This window comes from Macaca nemestrina, chromosome 11 (genome assembly GCF_043159975.1).
Source record: "Macaca nemestrina isolate mMacNem1 chromosome 11, mMacNem.hap1, whole genome shotgun sequence".
Classification (NCBI taxonomy): Eukaryota; Metazoa; Chordata; class Mammalia; order Primates; family Cercopithecidae; genus Macaca; species Macaca nemestrina.
In genome coordinates this window covers 56,516,211-56,540,164 of record NC_092135.1, presented here as the reverse complement: position 1 = coordinate 56,540,164, position 23,954 = coordinate 56,516,211, and the positions used below count along the sequence as shown (strand labels likewise).

Genomic DNA, 23,954 nt, shown 5'->3' with positions numbered 1-23,954 from the left:
GCAAAAACTCACAGAATAGGCAGGAAAAATCGGAAAATCCACAACTGTATTTGGAGAGCACAACACGCCTCTCTCAAAAATTGATGTAGGCCAGGCACAGTGGCTCATGCCTGTAATCCCGGCACTTTGTGAGGCTAAGGCATGTGGATTGCTTGAGCCCAGAACTTTGAGACCAACCTGCACAACGTGGCAAAACCCCATCTCTACCAAAAAAAAAGAAACAAAAACAAAACCCAAATTAGCCAGGTGTAGTGGCGCACGCCTATAGTCCTAGCTACTCAGGAGGCTGAGTTGGGAGATCAATTGATCCTGGGTGGAAGAGGTTGCAGTAAGCTGAGATCACGCCACTGCACTCCAGCCTGGGCGACAGAGCATATCCCTGTCTCAAATAAATAAATAAATAATTGATGAAAAGCTAGACAGAAAATCAGCAAGAATAGAAGAACTCAGCAAACATTAATCAACAGAATCTTATCAACATTACAGAAAACTCCATTCAAGGCCAGGCACAGTGGCTCATACCTGTAATACCAGCACTTTGGGAGGTCAAGGCAGATCGCTTGAGGTCAGGGGTTCAAGACCAGCCTGACCAACATGGTGAAGCCCTGTATCCACTTAAAAAAAAATTAGTCAGGTATGGTGGCAGGCGTCTGTAATCCCAGCTACTTGGGAGGCTGAGGCAGGAGAATCGCTTGAACCCAGGAGGTGGAGATTGCAGTGAGCCGAGATTGTACCACTGTACTTCAGCCTGGGCAACAAAGCAAGATTCTGTCTCAAAAAAAAAAAAAAAAAAAAAAAAAAAAAAGAAAGAAAAAGAAAGAAAAAAGAAAACTACATTCAGTAACAATAAAATACACATTGTTTTCAAAGGCCCACAGAACATTATACCAAGATAGACCATATCCTGTACCATAAAACAGACCTTAAGAAATTTTAAAAAACTGAAAACATGCAGAGTATGTTCTGTGACCCAGTGAAATCAAACTAGAAATCAATAACAGAAAGATAAATGGAAAATCTCCAAACACTTGGAAACTAAACAACACACTTCAAAATAATCCATGGGTCAAAGAGGAGGGCTCAAGGAAAATAAAAACTACCTTGAAGTAAATAAAACGAAAATACAACATCTTGGCATTCGTGGGGCACTGCTAAAACAGTGCCAAGAAGGGAATGTATAGCACGAAATACTTACATTAGAAAAGAAGGAAAGTCTGAAATCAATAACAGAAGCTTCCACCTCAAGAATTTAGAAAAACTTAAAATAAACCCAAAGCAAGCAGAATGAAGGAAATAATAAAGGTAATATCTGAAATCTATGAAATTGAAAATAGAAACACAACAGAGAAAATTGATGAAACAAAGAGCTTTTTTTTAATAGATCAATAAAATAGTCAATTTTAAAAGTAAAACTGACAAAATTAGAAAACACAAACTATCAATATCAGGAATGAAAGAGGGGCTATCACTACAGACCCTGCAGTTATCACAAGGATAATAATAAAGGACTGTTATGAATAAGTCTATATACATAGTTTGACAGCTTAGGCTGAATGAACCACTCCCTCAAAAAAGCACACATTACCACAACTCACCCAACATGAAATATATAATTTGAATAGACCCTATAATAATTAGGAAATTTAGGCCAGGCACAGTGACTCATGCTTGTAATTCTGGCACTTTGGAAGGCCAAGGCGGGTAGATCACCTGAGGTCAAGTGTTCAAGACCAGCCAGGCCAACATGGCAAAACCCCATTTCTACTAAAAATACAAAAATTAGTGGGGTGTGGTGGCACGCACCTGTAATTCCAGCTACTTGGGAGGCTGAGGCATGAGAATCGTTTGAACCAGGGAGATAGAGGTTGCAGTGAGCTGAGATCGTGCCACTGCACTCCAGCTTGGGGGATAGAATGAGAGTGTTTCAAAAAAAGAAAAAGAAAAGAAGAGAAAAAAATTAGGAAATTTAATTTCTAATTTAAAAACTCTCAGAAAAAAAAATCTTCAGGCCATATGGTTTCACTGGAGAATTCTATCAAATGTTTAAAGGATAATTAACACCAGTTCTTCACTATCTCTTCCAGAAAGTAGAAGAAAAGGAAATATTTATTAATTCATTGTATGAAGCTAGTATCACCCTGATATCAAACCACAGTGAGATACACACTTACACACTTATAAGAATGGCTAACATAAAAAATAGTGACAACATTATAGGTTAGAGAGGATGTGGAGGAACTGATCACTTCTAGATTGCTGGTGGGAATGTAAAATGGCATAATCATTGTGGAAGGCAGTTTGAAAGTTTCTTTAAAAAAAGAAAGAAACACGCACCTACCATATAACCTAGCAATTGCACTCTTGGTCATTTATTACAGAGGAATGAAGACCTATGTTCACACAAAAACCTATATGTGGGCTGGGTGTGGTGGCACATGCCCGTAATCCCAGCACTTTGGGAGGCTGAGGGAGGAAGATCCCTTGAGCTTAGGAGTTTGAGACTAGCCTGGTGAAACCCCGTCTCTATAAAAAATATAAAAATTAGTCAGGTATGGTAGCATGTCTCTGTAGCCCCAGCTACTTGGGAGGCTGGGGGGAGGATGGCCTGAGCCCAGGATGTCAAGGGTGCAGTGGGCTGAAATTGCACCACTGCATTCTAACCTGAGTGACAGAGACCCTGTATGAAACAAAACAAAACAAAACAACAACAAAAACAACAACAACAACAACCCTACGTGAATGTTTATAGCAGTTTTTTGTAATAGTCCCAATCTGGAAACAACCTAGATGTCCTTCAATAGGTGAATAGCTAAGCACACTGGTACATCTATACCACAGGATACCACTCAGCAATCAAAAGGAATGGACTATTAGTACAGTAACAACCTGGATGAGTCCCCAGAGATGAATATAAGAAGACAATCCCCAAAGGTTATGGACTGTATGATCCCATTTATATAACGTTCTTGAAGTAATAAAGTTATAGAAATGGAGAACAGGTTAGTGAATATCAGGAGTTTTGAGGGAACCTAGTGTTTATAAAAATGTTCTGTACCTTGACTATCAATGTCAATATCCTGGTTGTGATACTGTATTATAGTTTTATAAGTTTTACCTTTGGAGGAACTAGGCAAAGGATACCTGAGATCTATTATTTCTTACAACTACATGTTACAGAATTGTAGTTGTTTCTTACAACTATGATTGTTGCAAAATTAAAAGTTTAATTTAAAAAATTCTGCATGGGTAGAAGAGCAGATGAAATTAAAATTCCCTTTCACCTGCTTGGCAGGATTGGCATTCACCCAGCACAAGTGCTTGTCTGAAAGACAACTTGCAGAGTGAACCAAGGTGTAGCGGTTGTCTCAGGAGAAGGGGCACAGTGTAGTAGAAGAGGGCTGTATTTACAGCTGAAGACCTGGGTGTGAGCCTCAGTTTCCCAACTTACTAGCAGGTGACTATTGGTACCTTATGAGTCCCCGTGTTAACATTGGCCAAATGGAGATAACAATACCATAAAAGGATGCTGTGAGGAGCAGACAGCACCTTGTGAGTGAAAGCCTCACACACAGATATCCTCCAGCAGTTGGTCTGGAAATCACAGAGCCAGGCTGGGACTCCATATGCTGGCATTGGTTGAGATTTATCCAGAAACCCCTGCTGCATGTGTACGGTGTACTGTGCTATGCCTACTGCAGTGTGAAGTTAAGTCATCTGTATAATTCAGCACTGAAAGTTTATTTCATAATGGAGAAGGAATATATCCCTCTAAATCAGGGGTCCCCAAACCCTGAGCTGAGGCCTGTTAGAAACCAGGCCACACAGCAGCTGAGCAGTGGGCTAGGGAGCATTATGGCCTAAGCTTGCTGTGATTTATTTGGTAAGCCAGACATGATGCATTGGGTAAAAGAACATGAGGAAATTTAGAAATGTAGTCGCAGGATACTGGGGAAAGGAATGTTCTATGGTCCTATGATTAGCCTCAGTGTTCTAGTGAGTCCGTACCCCTGGTCTATGACCTCCACAAGAGTGTCTCTGCCAGGGGCACAGCCTTAGGTGGGACAGGAAGTCTAGAGGGGCCTGGACGTGGGTATTTCCCTTTCCCCAGGAAGGTTTGGCTCTGATAAAACTCCAGCAGTTTAGGGTCTAGTAAAATAGCTTCTCCTGAGGTCAGGCCCTGTTAAGAATAGAATACTTTGATATATCTAAAAACAGTTTTTGTGTGTGTGTGTGTGCAAAAGGTACAAGGGGATATTTCTCTAATCTTTGCTATCAGAACCTAGTTGGGCTCCTAGAGGTAGAACCCACAAAAATGTTGAGGTCCCCCAGAGTTTTTAATCCTCTGACTTATCCACATTGAGCTTCCAGAAATCGAACAATTACAGTTTAGGGTTTCCTCGCCCAGCTCTGGTTCCCATGGAGGTCTCTGCTCATTGGTTTCTGCTCCAGTAAGTTGTGGTTCTCTGTATCCTCCTGTCTGTTTCTGCAGTTTTGGGAGCAGCAGTTTGCTCTAAGACCTAAGAAGAGCTGTTGGGTTTCAGTTTTTTTGGGTTTTTACTTGTTAGGATGGAGTGGCAACTTCCAAGCTCCTTACCTGCTGAACCAGAAACCACAAGTCTAAAGGGTTGTTTAAAAGAAATATAAAGTTGTTTCTTCAGTTTTCTGTTCTACAGTTGGCATGATAAGCAAGCTACTTTAATTTTTTTCTGGACAAACCTATGTCAGGGTATATGATGAAAAAGCCCCAGGAAGCATAGGACCCATGGAGGGGCAGAGGAGCATTGCAGCAACCAGCAAGCACAGCATTTATTTTCTGCCCAGAAACCCTATGGTTTGTCCATTGTCAATCTGCTTTCCCACAAAGGATAGACTTGGAAATCAGGACCCTGTCCTTTGAAAGATCTCTCACTGTCAAGAAGGATATTTGTCATAAGCTTTAAGGGCAACATCCACATAAGGGAACCAAATGAACATTGGTTGTGCCATCTTGGCAAAACATGGCCAGGGATGCTTTGATACAATTAATCCTTCCTGTGATGCTGTACCCCTTTCAATAGTGTCCTAATGAAACTGCCATTGCAAAATTATAACTGAGACAAGTGTAAGAGTTCTGACCTGACCAACTCCATCTTGCTTCCAACCTCCAAGCTGTCCTTGTTCATTCCTAGGCATAGGCTGAACTAACTTTGGGATAAGCTTAGTTTATAGCCTAAAACAAAGATGATAATAACCCCTTCCTAAAACAAACCCCCTTCTTGCCTGGGTACTAGACTGCCTTTGTAGGACTAACAAATTAGCCAAAAGATTAGGAATTATGATTTAGGAGTCATGCAGCTGGCAGCTACAAGATTCTGACCCTTCCCAAATTGCTCTTGGGGTTAACATCACTATTGTAAAACCCAACATCGGTGCTTGAGATATTTTGCAGACCCCTGGGTCAGCTGGCACCACCCAGATAGATGAACTGGCTCATCTGCTTTTGTGGCCATGACCCAGGAACTGACTCTTGAGGCCTTGGCCCAGGTGCAAGAGGACAATTCGACTCCCTATGATTTCATCTCTGACCTGACCAATCAGCGCTCCTGACTTATTGGTGCCCCACCCACCAAATTATCCATAAAAACTCTGATCCATGAATGCTTGGGGAGACTGATTTGAGAAATAATAAAACTCCAGTCTCCCACCCTGCTGGCTCTGTGTGAATTACTTTTTCTCTGTTGCAATTCCCCTGTTGTGATAAATTGGCAAGGTGAACCTGTTGGGTGGTTACATTAATTTAGTTTTCTCAATAACACAAACTTCTAGAAAATTTGTATGGTCTTTGTATGAAGATTATTTAGGTGATTATCCAGACAAGCTGTGCTCAAAGGCAAGACAGAATAGAAGCTTGGAGCAAGGTCCCCAGAGTCCAGTGGAACTGCTTTCACGCCAGGCTCCACTACCTGCACTGCTTAACTTTTTGAGCCAAGGTTTCCTTGTTTCTAAATCAGGGAGAATAATACCCACTTTTTTGGGGCAGTTGTGAAGATACATGGGAGAATGTATGTCAAGCATTCAGCACAGTGCTCAGGACCTGGAGGGGGTAAATGAGTGCTGCAATGACCTCATTCCTTTTCCATCTGTGGAGCTGTTTGCTAATATAGAGGCCCAGAGACAGGGAAGGAGGGGAGGCCACAAAAACTATGAGGAACTTGATATCTGTATTTGTCTGTTTTCACACTGCTATAAAGGACTGCCCAAGACTGGGTAGTTTATAAAGGAAAGAGGCTTAATTGATTCACAGTTCAGCATGGCTGGGGAGGCCTCTGGGAACTTACAATCGTGGTGGAAGGTGAAGGGGAAACAAGGCACCTTGTTCACAAGGCGGCAGGAAAGAGAAGTGCTGAGTGAAGGCGGAAGAGCCCCTTATAAAACCATCAGATCTCATGAGAACTCACTATCATGAGAGCAGCATGGGGGAAACCGACCCTATGATTCAGTTACCTCCACCTGCTCTCTCCCTTGACATGTGGGGATTATGGGGATTACAATTCAAGATGAGACTTGTGTGGGGACACAAAGTCAAACCATATCAATATCTAACAAAGGCCCTCCTTGGGTGAAAATGGAGTTGGAGACTTTCAGTTGTCTATTGTTGTATAACAAACCCCCTCAAACTTCATGTTGTAAAACAGCAATCATTTAATAATGCCAACGGCTCAGTGGTTTGGACAGGTGACAGTAGGAATGGCTTGCCTCTGCTCTGTGATGTTTGGGGCATCAACTGGAAGAGTGAAGGCTGGGAGGTGGAATCTTCTGGAAGATTTTTTACTCAGATGTCTACCACTAGGGTTGGCATTATTTGAGTTGGGGGCAGGGGACTCATGAGTCATTTCTTTCTCTCTTTCTCTCTATACGTGTGGTCTCTCCACTGTAGTTGCCTCAGGATGGTCAGACTACTTACCCAGTGTTCCAGTGAACAATATGGGACTCTTACAGCCATCTATGACCCAGTCGTGAAAGTTGTGGCATCATTTTCACCCTACTCTGTTGGTTGAGGTAGACACAGGCTCACCCAGACAGGGTGGGACATGGGATGGGCTCTGTCTTTCAATAGGAGTGCCAAAGAAGTTGTGGCTATGCTTTAAAACTGCCACCAATACCACGGACTCTGCACAGGCCCTGGTGTTCCTCTGGGCTTCATTTTTCTGTACGATATTATGGAAAGAAAGAAAAAAGGTTTTGTGCAGGAAGGGAATGAACCTGCCTTTTTGGCCTCTAAAATTGGTGTCAGAAGACTGGGAAATGCCAGATTCAACTTCTTTATTTTCACTTCTCTGTAGCTGCAACCTGGGTATTTAGGAGTTAAGGGTAGGCAGTGGATTTTTTTTGTTTTGTTTTGTTTTTTAACATTGACAGCCCTGCTGTTACTTCCGGCTAAAAGGTAACTTTTTTCTAGGATGTGGTGGGTTGGATAGTATCCTCCTAAAATTTATATCAACCTGGAACTTCAGAATGTGACCTTACTTGGTAATACGGTTTTTGCAGATGTAATTGGTGAAGGATCTTGAGATGAAATCATCCTGGTTTTAGGGTTTTCCTAAATCCAATGACTAGGGATCTTTTTTGTCCATGATAAGCAATACTTTATCATGTTCAGTTCTTCTATGTACATAAAAGAAACACAACATTTCTATTTTAAAAATCTGAAAATTCCACCTTTGCCCTTAAAATCAGCCTTTTGACCCCAATTTAGCAAACTTACTTTGTAAAACTCAAGATAACCAGGTAGCGCAAACATTTCAAAAACAGTAACAAGAAGGAAAAAATAATTAAAACAAGTTACCCATGTGTAACAAATTGGGCACATTTATCCTCTGTATTTCCTTTGAAGGCCACAAATATTGTGGAACCCTCCAAAATATTATCACTTTTTATGTCATCATCTTCCAGTTCAGAGTCAAAATCCATCTCTGAGTCTCCCACTGTTGATGAACACAAGGATATACAGATGTCTTCTAAGTTTGGAAGGTCATCCAAAACCCTCGTGAATATTATTCCAGAAGCGTACGCCAAGGGGACAATAAGAAAACCAGAATCTCTTTCTAAATTTTTATCATGTATTCAGGTCATCTTCTAAGTCCAAACAAGTTGGCATTTTTAGGGCTTGGATTTCAAGGTAGCGGCCAAATCAAAATTCTGTTGAAGAACTCTCTGACCACTCTCAGGAAAGTTAGTTAGTAGGTCCTCTCTCCATTCTTCCCAGTACCCGAGCCCTGCCCTAGCCCTCCAGGGAGGGCCTCGAGTGCCAGCCCGAGTCATGCCTGCCTGCTGCCCTCCATGTGTCCACCTGTCAGTTCTTGTGTGCACCCGCCTGTCTGTTCGGCTGCTCACAGTCGGCCTCATGGAGCCGGCGGGGAGGGGGAATGGGCTGGTCCAGGCCTGACTAGGGTTCTTACAAGAAGAGGAGAAGACAGAGAGGCTCACAGGGAGGAAGGCCTTGTGAAGACGAAGGCAGAGATTGCAATTTTACTGCCGTGAGTCAAGGAACGCCTGAGGCCCTCAGAAGCTGTGAGGAAAGAAAGGATCCCCCTCAGAGCCTTTGAAGGGAGCATGGCCTTGGTGACACTTTGATTTTTGACTTGTAGCCCTCTAGAACTGTGAGAGAACAAATTTCTGTTGCCCAGTTTATTATGGCAGTCCAGGAAACCGATACATAGGCTAAATCCATGGATGGATTTTGGATCCACAGAAATGTTAGAGCAAGATTTGTAACCCTCGCAGTATTGATGTTTTGGGCCAGATAATATTATTATTATTATTATTGCAAAAGGGTAGGCTGTCGTATGAGATGTCAAGCAATGTCCCTGGCTTCTACTGGCCAGTAGCACTTCATCCCAGTTGTCACACCAAAAACTTCTCTAGCATTGCCAAATGCCCTCCTTTGAAAATCACTGCATTAGACAGACAAGCCTGTGACCCATGAAGATGACTGCTCTGAAGAATTGGAAGCAAATAAACACTTGGGGTTTTGCCTTTGATACGGTTTGGCTTGGGGTCCCCACCCAAATCTCATCTCGAATTGTAATCCTCATAATCCCCATGTGTTGAGGGAGGAAACTAGTGGGAGGTTACTGGATCATCGGGGCAGTTTTCCCCATGCTGTTCTTGTGCTAGTGAGTGAGTTCTTGTGAGATCTGATGGTTTTCTAAGTGTTTGATGGTTCCTCCTTCACACACGTTGTCTCACCTGCTGTCATGTAAGATGTATCTGCTTCCCCTTCCACCATGATTGTAAGTTTCCTGAGGCCTTCCCAGCCATGTGGAACTGTGAGTCAATTAAACCTCTTTTCTTTATAAATTATCCAGTCTTGGGCAGTACTTTCTAGTAGTGTAAGAACAGACTAATATAGCCTTCTGGGTTTCCCTGCAGGCTGACAGAAGACAGGTAATAAAATTGATTTGACAATGCTATTGGTTGTCTCTTCTCTGCTTGATTTATCTCTCTAGCCTGGACACATTCTATAACTCATGATCTCGAAAGGAGACAGAGAGAGAGAGAGAGAGAGAGAGAGAGAGAGAGAAACAGGTGGTTGCAGAATCCAACACCCAACCACCCAACATAGGTCTTTACCCTGGTCTCAGCAGGGGCCCTCCTAGGAGGTCACATTGGAACATTAGAATCAGTTCCCCAGGGTCATAGTTTCTGTGGCTGGGACAGGGAGTCCTATACCCTGGTCTAATTTGGCTCCTTGGAGAATGGCTCCAGAGGACAGGCAGACAGGAGACAGGAACGGTGAGTGTAGGTCCGCCAGTTCCTCTGAGGCCTTAGTGCTTCAGAGGAAGACAGCCTGGTTAAAACAGGATTTACACATCCATTGATTTTTTTTCTCATTTAATCTTGACATCATTCGTTTTCTTTCCTGAAGAGTCAACTCATTAATCATTCAGGTGCAGCTGACTCTTTCTTATTTGTAGTGACAGGAGCTACTGATGTGTAGCTAATGGGAACCACAGATAATCCCAACCTTCACTGGAGTTCCTCAACATGGCTTTGACATTTCATTGAGAGCCTGGGAGAGGAGAGACACCCAAAGACAGACCACTAGGGGAGGGAAACAAAACTAGGGGAGGGGAAAAAAAAAACATTTTGTGGATCTGGGAGATCCACAAAAATAACCAGACCATAGCTGTTTGAGTTGATTTTCTTTTTTTGTTTGTTTGTTTGTTTTTCTTTTTTTTCTGCCTTGGTTCTTTGGGTGGGGGAAGCCATACTTCAAAACGAGTCAGCAGAGTGTGACAGCACAATACCCTCAATGCCCCACCTCCCACCTCATTCCTGGCAGGACAATAGCCTCCCCTCAAATCTGTGAAGAATACATTCCAACAAGCTCCATGGGTACCTGAAACCTTGGATAGTACCTAACCCTGTGTGTGCTATGTTTTTTACTGTCCAATAAGTCCTCACTTAGTGTCATCAGTGGGTTCTTGGAAACTGGGATGTTAGCAAAATATAATGAAACCAATATAGTAAAACCAATTTTACCATAGAGCTAATTGATATAAACAAGCGTTAAATTTCTAGGGCAGATTTCTGGTTACAAAAACATCACCAAACTTCTCAATAAAGACCAAAATACTTTTAACATTAAACACTGGAATAAATATGAGCTATACATACATTTAATAAAGTAATAAAAATAAGATCATGACTTACCTAATTTTTGATAAGTCAGTGAGTGACAGCAGTTGTAGCCTGGTAGGTTAAAACAAGGAATAAATATTTACAAAGAGAAAATTGTAAGGAATACCCCATACCACCACACGGTTCAGAAACAATCATAAATACTGCCCGTTTGCTGAGTAATTTTGTATTGCATAGTTTATTGTCATGCATTTTTATGATTATTGTCTACTTTTTAAAAATTTTACAATAGTTTGTGTTCATTCACTCATTCTTTTACCTACCCACTTACCTGCGGGTGGCTTAAGCCTTTTTCTGAAGCTCAGGATGTAAAGTGGGAACCAGCCCTGGCCAGGATGACATCCCATCGCAGGGCACCCTCACACACACCCTCACACTCACTCACATGGGGACAATGTAGACACATCAATGAACCCAAGGTGTACATCTTTGGGGTGTGGGAGAAAATCAGAGTACCCAGAGAAAACCCACACAGACATGGAGAGAATGTGCGACTCCACACAGACAGTGGCCCTGGCACCGAATCAATTTTTTTCTCAACAGCTTTACAATGAAACGACGTTGAATGAAACGACATTATTTGAGGACCTGCTATACTACACACCTATGATAAAGTTTAACTCATAAGTTAGGAGAGGTAAGAAATCAACAACAATAACTACTACTAAAATAGAACAATTATAACAATATGCTGTAATAAAAGTTATGTGAATATAGTCTCCCTTATTATCTCCTTCTAAAAATATCTTCATATTTTTGGACAGCTGTTGACTGCGAGTAACTGAAATCATAGAAATCAACCATGGAAAGGCTCTCTGCTCCTCCTGTTCGAGAGTCAGCTGCATTTTCTCTTGCATGGCCAGCGCATCCCTGAGACACCATGGGGAAGGTGAAGGTCAGAGTCAACGGATTTGGTCCTATTGGGCGCCTGGTCACCAGGGCTGCTTTTAACTCTGGTAAAGTGGATATTGTTGCCATCAATGACTGCTTCATTGACCTCAACTACATGGTTTACATGTTCCAGTATGATTCCACCCATGGCAAGTTCCATGGCACCGTGAAGGCTGAGAACGGGAAGCTCGTCATCAATGGAAGCCACATCACCATCTTCCAGAAGCGAGATCCCTCCAAAATCAAGTGGGGCGATGCTGGCGCTGAGTACGTCGTGGAGTCCACTGGCGTCTTCACCACCACGGAGAAGGCTGGGGCTCATTTGCAGGGGGGAGCCAAAAGGGTCATCATCTCTGCCCCCTCTGCTGACGCCCCCATGTTCGTCATGGGTGTGAACCATGAGAAGTATGACAACAGCCTCAAGATTGTCAGCAATGCCTCCTGCACCACCAACTGCTTAGCACCCCTGGCCAAGGTCATCCATGACAGCTTTGGTATTGTGGAAGGACTCATGACCACAGTCCACGCCATCACTGCCACCCAGAAGACTGTAGATGGCCCCTCCGGGAAACTGTGGTGTGATGGCTGCGGAGCTCTCCAGAACATCATCCCTGCCTCTACTGGCACTGCCAAGGCTGTGGGCAAGGTCATCCCTGAGCTGAACGGGAAGCTCACTGGCATGGACTTCCGTGTCCCCACTGCCAACGTGTCAGTGGTGGACCTGACCTGCCATCTGGAAAAACCTGCCAAATATGATGACATCAAGAAGGTGGTGAAGCAGGCGTCGGAGGGCCCCCTCAAGGGCATCCTGGGCTACACTGAGCACCAGGTGGTCTCCTCCGACTTCAATAGCGACACCTACTCTTCCACCTTCGACGCTGGGGCTGGCATTGCCCTCAACGACCACTTTGTCAAGCTCATTTCCTGGTATGACAACGAATTTGGCTACACCAACAGGGTGGTGGGCCTCGTGGCCCACATGGCCTCCAAGGAGTAAGACCCCTGGACCACCAGCCCCAGCGAGAGCACAAGAGAAAGAGAGAGGCCCTCACTGCTGGGGAGTCCCTGCCACACTCAGTCCCCCGCCACAGTGAATCTCCCCTCACAGTTTCCATGTAGACCCCTTGAAGAAGGGGAGGGGCCTAGGGAGCCCCACCTTGTCGTGTACCATCAATAAAATCCCCTGTGCTCAGCCAAAAAAACAAAACAAAACAAAACAAAACAAAACATGGAAAAGAAAGGACTGCTGTATTTGGTCCATCTCTACAACAATAAAACACCCTCTCACACTTGGTGGGAAAACTCACCAAGGCCCTTTACAGTCGTTACCTCAGACCTGGTCAAAGAAAGGGGTTCCTGCTCCAGGCCTCACACATCACACACACACACACACACACACACACACACATAACACACACACACACATGTGCACACAGCATTTATTAAAGAACGCATGAGAGCTTCAGTCACTCAGGACTCATAACTCTCAACAACTGCTGTGCAGACACACTGCTCATGCCTCAAAGAGGAACTTCTGCCCATCTCGTGCCACAGAAGCTCAGATCTCATTGCTATTGAGACTGAAAGCCTTGAAGGTGCGGGTAGAACTGAGGTCTAGGTCAGAGACAGAGTGCTTCAGAGTGCAGGAAGAATTTCAGTAGTGAAAATGCCAAGGACGGAGAAAGAAATAAAAGGAATCCATCATGGTCATGCTTCCCTTCCCATAGCATGAATATGATGGATTCCTGCATCGCACAGTGTCAGATCCCAATGGACAGGAATTCACTGCCTGCTTCTTTTCAAGTTGTTCTCCTTTATTCCTCTTCCTCCTCCTCCTCCTCCTCCTCTCCCCTCTTCCTCTTCTTCTCCCCTCCTCCTTCTCCTCCTTCTTCTTTTTCATTCTTTCTCCTCCTCCTCCTCCTCCTCTTCCTCTCCTTCTCTTCTTCTTTGGATAGGTCTGCATTTTATTCTGGAATAATCATTATAGTCTAATACAGTTACGGCTCTGAAAGGTAGTGGTGAAGGGAGATCCTCTTGGAGGCAGAACTTAGTCCATAAATCTGGTTTTCCACATTTTACAGGAGGAGAGATGGCCTGAAATATAGATCTATCCTATGCTTAACTTTATTTCAGGTTATTGTCTAGTCTCTTGAATTATTAATTTATATTTTTTATCTTTTTACTTTCTCTGTGTTACAGTGGCCTAAATTGTTTTCCATTTTCTGGGTATACCACAATTTATCCACCCACCTTTTGATGAACATCTTGTTTTTTTCTAGTTTTTGACAATTATGGATAAAGGCGCTAGAAACATCCATGTACAGGTTTTTGTGCAGACAGTAGTTTTTAGTTCCTTTGAGTAAATACCAAGGGGTGCAACTAGATTGTATGATAAGACTATATTTAGTTTTATAAGAAACTGCAAAACTATCTTCTAAAGTGACTGTATCATTTTGTATCCCCACCAGCAATGAATGAGAGTTCATTGTGGAACAACAGCTCCACATCCTAAGCAGCATGTTGTGTCAAGGTTTTGGATTTTGGCCATTCTAATAGGCGCTAGTTGCATATCACTGTTGTTTTAATTTCATTCCCCTAATGACGTATGATGGTAACATCTTTTCATATATTTACTTATCATCTGCATATCTTATTTGGTGAGATGTTTGTTCAAGGTTTTTGCCCATTAAAAAAAATTAAATTAATTAATTTTTTTACTTTAAGTTCCGGGATATGTGTGCAGAAAGTGTAGGTTTGTTACATAGGCATATGTGTGCCATGGTAGTTTGTTGCACCTATCAACCTGTCATCTAGGTTTTTAAGCCAAGTATGCATTAGCTATTTGTCCTAATGGTCTCCCTCTTCTTCTTCCCTACCCCCCGACTGGTTCTGGTGTGTATTGTTCCCCTCCCTGTGTCCATGTGTTCTCATTGTTCAACTCCACTTATAAGTGAGAATATGTGTTGTCTGGTTTTCTGTTCCTGTGTTAGTTTGCTAAGGATAATGGCTTCAGGCTTCATCCATGTCCCTGCAAAGGACATGATCGCATTCCTTTTTATGGCTGCGTAGTATTCCATGGTGTATATGTACCACATTTTCTTTACCCAGTCTATCATTGATTGTTTTTGCCCATTTTTAATTGGGTTGTTTTCTTATTGCTGAATTTTAAGAATTTTTTGGTATATTTTTGGATAACAGTCCTTTATCCGATGTCTCTTTTGCAAATATTTTCTCCCAGTTTATGGCTTGTCCTCTCATTCTCTTGACCTTGTCTTTTGCAGAGCAGGTTTTTAATTTTAATGAGGTATAGTTTCTTAACTAGTTCTTTCATAGATTATGTCTTTGGTGCTGTATCTAAAAAGTTATTTCCATACTCCAAATTATTTTCTCCTCTGTTTTCTATTTTTTCCTTTTTTTTTTTTTTAAGAGTGTCTTGCTGTGTTGTCCAGGCTGGAGTGCAATGTCGCAATAATGGCTCACAGCAGCCTCAGCCTCCTAGGCTCAAGCAATCCTTCTAAGAATTTTATAGTTTTGCATATTACATTTAGTTCTATGATCCATTTTTAAATCAATTATCATAAAGAGTGTAAGGTTTGTGTTTAGTTCATCTTTTTGCCTGTGGATATTCTGTCATTCCAGCACCATTTTATTCAAAAGACGATCTTTGCCCTATTATATTGCTCTTGCCCCTTTGTCAAAGATTAGTAAAATACATTTATGTGGGTCTATATGTGGGTTCTCTACTCTGTTCCACTGATTTGTCTATCCTTTTATCAATATCACATTGTCTTAATTACTGTAGCTTTGATAGGAAGTCTTGAAGTTGGGGAGTGTCAGTCTTCAAAATTTGTTCTCCTTCAATATTGAGTTGGCTATTCTGAGTCTTTTGCCTTTCCGTATAAATTTTAGATTCAGTTTGTTAATATCTACAAAATAGCCTGCAGCTCCATTAAATCTATAGATCAAGTTGGGAAGAATTGACATCTTGACAATCTCATGGACTATCTCTCTGCTTATTTCTTCTATTTCTTTCATGAGAGTTTTGTGCTTTTCCTCATATAGATCTTGCACATACTTGGCTAGACTCATACCTAAGAATTTTTTTTTGTGTGGGGGGGTGCTAATATAAATGGCAATGTATCTTAAATTCTGAAATCCACTTGATCATTGCAGGTATAAAGGAAAGAAAATGATTTTTGTTTATTTAATTTTGTACTCTTCAACATGGCTATAATCACTTATTAGTTCTGGGAGGGCTTTTTGTGTGAGTTATTTTGGATTTTCTACATAAATGTTCATGGCATCTGTGGAAAAAAAGTTTTCTTTATTTTTTCCCAATCCATATAGTTTTGATTTCCTTTTCTTGTCTTATTGCTTTAACTAGGACTTCCAGTACAATGTTGGCAATCAGTGGTGAGAGGAAACATCCTTGCCTTATTCCTGACCTTACTGGGAAATCTTAGATGTTCTCACCATTGATGTTAGCTGTAGGCTTTTCGTAGCTGTTCTTCAGCAAGTTGAGGAAGTTCACCCTTACTTCTATTCTACTGAGATCATTTTATTTTTATATTTCTCAATGTGTATCTTTTTGGCCATATATATAGTGTTTTTCCCAAACCTCAAAGGGCTGACTACTGACTGACTGTAACTATTTAGAGGAAAAAAATAGATATATACTGTTTTTAAAAATTGTGGTAAAAAACACATGTAAAATTTACTATTTACCATTTTTAAGTGTTCAGTTCAATACGTTAAATATATTCACATTGTTGTGAAACAGATCTCCAGAATTTTTTCATTTTGCAAATCTGAAACTCAGTACCCATTAAATAACAACTTTCCTTTCTCCTTGCCCTCAGTCCCTGGTAATCACCATTCTACTTTCTTTTTTAAAATACATTCAACTACTTTAGAACCTTATATAAGTAGAATCATACAGCATTTGTCTTTTTGTGACTGGCTTATTTTACTAAGCATGATGTCCTCAAGGTTCATCCATGCTGTAGCACGTGACAGGATTTTTTTTTTTTTCAAGATGAGGTCTCAATCTGTCATCCAGGCTGGAGTGCAGTGGTGTGATCCCGGCTCACGGTAACCTCTGCCACCTGGGCTCAAGCGATCCTCTTGCTTCAGCCTCCCGAATAGCTGGAACTACAGGCATGTGCCACCAGGCCTGGCTAATTTTTGTATTTTTTGTGGAGACAGGGTTTCGCCATGTTGCCTAGGTTCGTCTCAAACTCCTGAGCTCAAGCAATCCTCCTGCCTCGGCTTCCCAAATTGCTGGGATCACAGGCATGAGCAACTGTGCCTGACCTCATTCCTTTTTAAAGATGAACAATATTCCATTGTATGTGTATACCACGTTTTGTTCATGCATTCGTCCATTGATAGACATGTGGGTCACTTCTTCCTCTTGGTATTGTGACTACTGCTGCTATGATCATGGGTGTGCAGATATCTCTTTGAGATCCTGCTTTAAATCCTTTTGGATGTATACCCAGAAGTGAGATTGCTGGATCATATGGTAGTTCTATTTTTAATTTTTGAGGAAGCTGTTTTTCATAATGGTTGCACCATTTTATAGTCCTACTAACAGTCCACAATGGTTCCAATTTCTCTACCTCCTTCCAAACACTTCTGCTTTTATTTTACTTTTTACATTGGCAATCCTAACGGGTGTGAGGTGATATCTCTTTGTGGTTCTGATTTGCATTTCTCTGATGATTAGTAATGTTGAGCATATTTGCAAATGCTTGTTAGCTATTTATATATCATCTTTGGAGAAATGTCTAATCAACTTCTTTGCCCATTTTTAAATTGGGTTGATTTTTGTTGTCGTCTCTTCAAGTTCTAATGTGTGGTTCCCACAGTAGTAAATAAGGAGCACTGTATACACAACAGTTGCACATGGTGATTGAGGAACGTTTGCAGTTTTAATTCATGTTACTTTAAATTTGAATACATGACAGTCTAGAAGTAACATACACAAAACATGAAAATGATTTGGTACTAGGTAGATATACATGCTGGCATTATTAAAAGTTTCATATTGGTCAAAATAGGTAAAATATTTAATTCAAATTTTAAAAGTTAAATTAATGGCAGCTTTATTTAAATTAATTGATTAAAATTTTTATATTAATACATTAAAATTTATAATTTGCCTTTTATCATCTTGAATATATTAAAAGCAAAATGATGTTTTGGAAACATATGAAAAGTAATTTTTGGCTGGGGGTGGTGGCTCATGCCTGTAATTCCAGCACTTTGGGAGGCTGAGGCGGGTGGATCATGAGGTCAGGATTTTGAGACCAGCCTGGCCAATATGGTGAAACCCCATCTCTACTAAAAAATACAAAAATTAGCTGGGCATGGTGGTGGGCACCTGTAATCCTAGCTACTTGGGAGGCTGAGGTAGGAGAACTGTTTGAACCTGGGAGGCAGAGGTTGCAGTGAACTGAGATTATACCATTGCACTCCAGCCTGGGTGACAGGGTGAGACTCCGTCTCAAAAAAGAAAAAAAGAGAATTTTATATTTTTGACTTTTACATATACTTTATGCCTTGATAAAAATCTATTTCTACTTTTTGAATATACTATAATTTAAATATAATTACATTTTATTTTCTAATTTAAATATTAGAACAAAAATTATGTAAAAACCTTGACCATAAATCATCATCAGTGATTTTGCCAAAATAAAGGAAGTGTTTTATGAAATATTTATAATAATAAATTGTGTTTGTATTTATTACTCATCCAAATAGTGCTTTCCCTGAGTGAGATATATGCGATAATAATAACATTCAATCATATTTTACATTTTGCAAACTTTTGGTCATATAAAAAATCATACCTTTATGCATACTTTAAAATCTTGTTTTTACAAAAAATAATTAAGATAAGTATATGAGATACAGTTTATGTAACAGTTTGTTAGCAGACATATCTTTAAAATATCTATATGATCTATACAGTGTCCAGAATTTTGTTTGTATTACACTGAGCTCTGTAAACATTAAGGCTGGGCCTGCACTTTTACTTATCTAATCATGTTAGAAGGTGAGCAGGAGTATGGAATACTGGTCAGCATTTATTGAGTGCTTATTGTAGACACCATGGTAAGTGCTTTACACGCATGATCTCAGCCAATCCAACAATAACCCATTTTACAGATGATGAAACTGAGACTCAGATGGGCTACGTACTTTGTTCAAGGTCACCCTAGTAGTTAGTGGCTAACGGGATCTATATCCTAGCCATTTAACTCCAAAATCAGACCTAATCTGAGCTTCATAAATGCAGGTTCTTGCCTGTGGGAACAAGGGTGTCGCTACTGCCATGGTACAAGAGGGATCCCCAGGGCTTCCTTTTCTCTCATTTTGGCCCAAAGCAGAAAATTTGTTAGTTGTCCCTGACTGTTCACCTGCAGTCTCTACAGAACAAGGACCAACCCAGGCCTTATTCTTCTGGACCCATCTCTCACTCCATCTTAGGAAGTTGGCCCAAGGGAGGGGGCCCCTGCCTCGGGGTGTGGGGGTATCAACAGCATGTGGCCTTTACACTCAGATCTGCTGAGGCTGGTGTCTTCCTTTCTGTCTGTCCCTTTTCTGTCTAATCTAAAAACCTCCCCAGGGCAAAGATGAAACACTGTTTCATCTTGTTCTATGTGTGAAGAAGAACAAAAGATAGATCTTGGCTTGCTCATATCATAGACCCACTGACACCCTGTAGAACAGAGCATGGATTATAGATAAAGCTTAAATCCATTTTTGCAGGAATTAGGCAGCTTACAAATGAAGGCAATATCTGTGTTTGGACAATGACTACCTTGGGGCCCTATAGCTTTAATGAAATTCTATACATCAAAGCTCTTTAAAAATCTGTGAGTCGAGATCATGCAAAGAGAACGCTATTCCTCTGGGCCCAGGGACCATGGTGAGAAGCGGTGAGGAAGGGAGAGAAGGAGGCATCAGCCTGGCTGGGCCATAGTGGATGACAGCACAGGCTGACTTCTAGGTAGCTCCACCCCAGGCTCTCTGAGAGGCGGCCCCGCTCCGGGTTGTGAACCTGTTCATCTCAGGAGCCACAGAGACCCATCCATCCCTTCACCCCTCTCATGGGGCGGCAGAGCAAGGAGGCACTGGGTCACTTATCCCAAGCAGTGGTTCTCGAAGTGTCATATGGGGACCCAGAGGTCTTAGAGACTCTTTTGTGGGGTGGGCCTCAAGATCAAAGCTATTATCATCGTGCTGCTAACATGTCAATTTCCCTTTTCACTCTTACTCTTTCACGAGCGTAGACTGGCATGTTCTGGAGGCTACACGATGTGTGGTGTTGCAACAGTTTGAGTGCAGAAGCAGATATGAGAATCCAGCTGTCTTCTCTTATGCCAGACAGGAAAGAGATCTGCAAACATGTAAAATGCTGCTATTATGCTTCCTGATTGTTTGAAAAATAGTTATTTTTCATAAAATATATAATTTATGTTAGCATATAATGAACTCATTTTAAAAAATGTATTATTAGGTAGTTTTAAAATTTCCAAATTTTAATTGCTAACATCATAAATACCAAGAGAGATAACCCCCATAAACTAAAGTTTGCTGGATTTTTCAGTATTTTCTAAGAATGTAAAGGAATTCCGAGACCAAAAGGTTTGAGAACTACTGACATTACTGAGTCTACAGAGCACCCCACATCGTGTGGCATCAGGGGCTCTGGGCCACATTACATGCTCACTCTCGACCTTTACAGAATGAGCAAATGGGTCTGGATTTCAATTAGGCTATTTTGAATTTAAGGGGACCTTACAGTCAAGAAGACATATTTTAATTATAAATGTATAGATTATGTAAGAAAAAAAGCACCTTCAGTTATGAGTAGGGAAAAATAACTTCTATCTACTCTCATATTTCAGAGATACTGGATTTCTGAATTCAATATTTACTGTAAATCTTCTCCAAGCCTTCAATATGAACATTAAAGGTATTGTGAATCTCCAAGAGAAACACACTATGCTGTACTTTCCAGACTTATTTGATCATAAACTTTTTTAGGAACGACTTGTAGAGCTAATGTTCCAAGGAATGCACTTCGGGAAAGTGCTTTACTCAGCAAAAGGATGAAGTGCTTCTGAGACCTGAGAGCTGCTCAATGACTACAAGCCCAGCTGCTTGCTCCAGTGCAGGAACAGGGAGGGCTGGCTGTGCCCTGTACTCTGGGGGTGCAGGGCTGGGTCTGGTGGGGGGTGGAGTGGGCCAGGAAGCATTCAGCCCAACCTGGTGGTGAACAATGCAGCAGACGGGAGAGACAGGTGATTCTGAAGCCCAGGGCAGGCCTGGGTGGAGAGCAGAAATCGAAGCTTTCTAGATCTGGTGAGAATGGGGGATACTGGGGATGGGAGGGGAAGAGCAGTGCAGAGATGAGACAATGATGCTGTAAGAGACAGGAAGCCCAGGGCAGGTCTCACCTGCCTTATCCACCCAGACACAGCGCAGGGAGTTGAAACGGAATGAGAGCTAGTCCATAAACCATCATACTCAGCAAACTAGCACAAGAACAGAAAACCAAACATTGCATGTTCTCACTCATAAGTGGGAGTTGAACAATGAGACCACATCACACACCAGGGCCTGTCGGGGGTGGGGGACTAGGGGAGGGATAGCATTAGGACAAATACCTAATGTAGATGATGGGTTGATGGGTGCAGCAAACAACTATGGCACGTGTATACCTATGTAACAAACCTGCATGTTCTGCACGCGAATCCCAGAACTTAAAGTATAAGAACAAAACAAAACAAAACAGGGCACCCATGCTCACTCTCCCAAGTGACAAGGCTTCCAAGAGGAGCTTCTGTCCCTCTTTCCCTGTGCTCCCCAGCAGAGGGCCACTGCTGATCTGACAGGTGACAGCCTGACACTGCACTGTCACTTGGGGCGGGCTTCCTAACCTCCCTTTACTGGGCTTCCTCACCTGCAAAATGGAGTTGACAACAGCGCTTTCCTCTCAACCTCCCAGTGAGGTCATTCGCCAGAGGATCTTGCTCGGTGCTTGAGGTGGAAGCAGGGACAGCTGAGGGTGGTGGTGTTATTTCTTAGGCCATGTTTTACCCCTGGGCACTGGGCTGAAGGCTGGCCACCCTCTTGGGTTTTGTTCCCATGTGTAAGCACATGACTGGGTGGGGAGGTCAGTTCACACCTCACTGTGGATTTGGCTGTCTGAAGTTCCATCTGGGGAAGGGAGGGGAGAAGTGGGAAATCTGACTTCAACCTCGGGTTCAGCCATGTTCTCCAAAGAGCTTGCTTGAAGTTTTGTCCCTTGGGGTGACGGGTGCTGGCCCAGGCTAACCCGGTGGGACTTCCACCCTCAGTGTGTGTTAGCCCTGAGGCACTGGTGATAGCCCCTTCTTATCTACTCCCAGGAAGGAGTCCTGTTTCACATTCTGAGATTCAGTTTGGTCCACAAGGTTGGATGTGCTGGGGTTTCTGAAAGCCCAGACCTACTCCTCTTAGGGCTGAGACCAGAACCGTGGAGGAATATACACAGGGGTCGTGTGGATTAAAACACTATTGGCTTTCTCACTCTTGAGGTGGATTTGGGAACTATAGCTTGAACCAGAATAAAAGTCGGTCTTCTATAGACACCTGGGTTAACTGAACTCATCCAAGCAAGACTTGAAGCCTCCGTGTAGTGCAGCACCAGCCAGATAGTCTGCCCTGCGAGGGAGGCCGTATGCTCCAGCCGTTTGCCTGGCAGCTTGGCTCCCCGAGCTTGCTTTGTTTCTCCTCGTCTCATCAGATGATCCCTCCTTTGCCCTTGAAGATGAGTGAGGAGTGAAGAATGAGTGAAGATAAAGATAAAAGGTTTCATTCCACATCTTCCAGAATGTCTGTGCTTCCCTTTTTATAGACTTGCAGGGCTGTGAGTGAGTCCTTGTTGGAGATGGTCTTTGGCGGGAGGGCCCTTCCTTCCCTTTGAGGTAACAGCCCTTTCCCAGCTGAAGGGCCTGGCCTCCTGCCCCTGCTCCTGCCCAGTGGAGTTGCTCCTTGAGGCTAAGCGAGTGGGGGTGGGGGCAGGGGGATTGGCCCGTGCAGGGGAGGGCCTCTCTTCTGGCTTCTTTTGATTCCATGAAGTCTTTAGTCACACGTCTGGACTCGGAGCGTATTTTGTAAACAGGCCATTTGATAGTTTTCTTTTCAAAGGCATCAACTTTGATTTGTGCCAACATGCTATTTTCCTAGTAATCTTTGCTAAGGCAACACTAAAATGGGTTTGTATTATTTGAGCCTAACTTGTCTGAGAAGCTGGTAGGAAGCTGGAGGGGGATTCCTGGCTGGGAGAGGGTTTGACGTCACAGGGGTTGACATTAGCATAAACATGAAGGCTGGAGGGGACGGCTGTTCTGCTTCCTTAGGGAGGCAGGAACAGCTAATGGGGTCTCCGGCATCCAAAAGATCCACCTGGCAATCCCCAGTTGATGTGGCCCTGGGCCACTTTGTAGTTCTGAGGACAGTTTTCTCTTGTACATTGTTTTAGGGTTGTTATGAAGATTACATGGGATAATGTGGTTAAAGCATATAGTACAGTCCTTGATATCTTACATCCTAGCAATTACTCACCAAAAGGTTATTATCATTATTTTTAGGAGTGATTGAAAGGCTGGGATTTCTTTCATCTTTACCCCAAACCGCTGAGAGAAACTTTTTTTTTTTTTTTGTCTCTCCTTCTTGACTTTCTTCCTGTCCTCAGGTTCCCTGGTTTTCTCTGTAGTCCGCATCCCACCATTCTCAAGTATTTCCTGATGCCTTTGTTTAAAGTTAACCCAAAGTTTAGCTTGAGTCCCTCTTGTTCTATTGGGCTTTCCTTGACAGCTCAACCAGGACTTGGTAGCTGCTATCTGCTCCAATGGCCTCAGGCATGCTACAAATTCTTGGGGGCAATGGCAGACGTGTCAGCCCCAGATAACCCCACGGTGCCCAGAACATTGCAGGAAGATTGCCACAGACATACAGTGAGTTGCAGCGACTCTCATCTGGGTGGCTGAGGGAGGCAGCTGCTGCCTCAGCCTACCTGGCTTGCCAGTCAGGAGCACACAGAGCCACAGGTCTCTAGGGAGCTGCTTATTAAGGTCAGGTGTTGGCTATACATGGTTTATCATTATTTTTGTTTTTAGCTATATAGCCTTTGCTAAAATGATCTCAGGTGGACGTGGAATATAGAAAGCAGCGCACAGCTGGCTGCTCTTGGTGCAGTGGGGAGAGGCACCGGGCGCCCCTCCCTTTGACTCTTGCACCTCTGTGGACTCCCCATGGCTCTGCCCCTTGGAGATTGGAAGCTACCAGGAGGGTGGGGCTTCTGACCATAGATTGCTGAT

At 42.6% G+C, this 23,954-nt stretch overlaps 1 protein-coding gene and 1 pseudogene across 2 annotated transcripts in view; both read left to right on the top strand.

The window, feature by feature from the left end:
* Positions 1–23,954, top strand: part of LOC139357122 (uncharacterized) — a 65,315-nt gene that overhangs the window by 34,323 nt on the left and 7,038 nt on the right. The window lies entirely within an intron of this gene.
* On the top strand, positions 11,486–12,776 carry LOC105493201 (glyceraldehyde-3-phosphate dehydrogenase pseudogene; annotated as a pseudogene). The gene has a single exon (XR_011609793.1). The product of XR_011609793.1 is annotated as a glyceraldehyde-3-phosphate dehydrogenase pseudogene (transcript).